We start from the raw sequence: 1002 nt of genomic DNA on the forward strand, positions 1-1002 counted from the left end.
AACTTCTTACCTTTTGGTGAGGGAGCTCTTGTGGCTTAGTGGTAAGAAGCTGCACTGTCATACTGAAGACACACCGTTAGGTCCGACAGGGGAGCTAAGGGGGTGAATGAAGAATTCAAACACTGATAAGAAGAGCGAATGGCCTTGCCTGCCTACCAGAACTAACAGATGAACCATAAATCACAATGCAATGACCCTCCCTAAAGCCTGTGTTATGAAAACCCTCCCCAATATCCTCGAGGTGTTACTTCCCCACTCTGCATCTCCAGAGAGAGGAATCTCATCAGAGAGCTTCCCTGTTCCCCCCTTTAATAAAGCTGCATTAAGCTTTCCCTCGTTCTCTCTGATTCCTTCTTTAAGTCAGCTAGCTTAACACACACAGATGGACCATCTCCTGTGTGACTAACTGCCACTGAAAACCTTCTGGTTAGCAGCCCATAACATCTAGTGGACTCAAACTTCCAATATTTAGGTGAGCAGGCAAGCTTGTTGACTGTTTATATCACTCAGGGATTCAGTGGTGTTGCTAGGCAGATGTGGGGAGGGGGGCTGAGCAGGCAGACCAATACTGTCAGAAGGATGACACTAAAAATGTTTGTAAAATGTTCATGCAGTTTTTGTTATTATGTCTTGTTGGGTTGCCTGTGACCCACAGCGACCCTATGTGCTGCAGCTCTGAATCCTTCCCTGTCCTGAGCCAGTCTCACTGATTCTGACATACCAATCCCCATTGCCCCAGTTACTGTATCACTCCATCTCCTCCACCGTCTTCTTCTCCTTTGCTGTCTCTCCACCCTTTTGCACATGATGTCCTTCTCCAAGGACTGGTCTCTCCTGGCCACTTGCCCATAGTTTGGTTTTTTTTTTATGCCCATAGTATTTAAGCAAAAATATGTTTCATTGTTTTTTTTTAAATTTAGGTTGTTTATTTTTCATTTCAATGAACATCTACAGAGATTTTGGGATTCCATTCATTCATTGTTGCACCCTTCTCCCCACACA

The sequence above is a fragment of the Elephantulus edwardii genome, unplaced genomic scaffold (assembly GCF_000299155.1).
Source record: "Elephantulus edwardii isolate Elephantulus edwardi_28Jun2011 unplaced genomic scaffold, EleEdw1.0 scaffold00228, whole genome shotgun sequence".
Taxonomy (NCBI): Eukaryota; Metazoa; Chordata; class Mammalia; order Macroscelidea; family Macroscelididae; genus Elephantulus; species Elephantulus edwardii.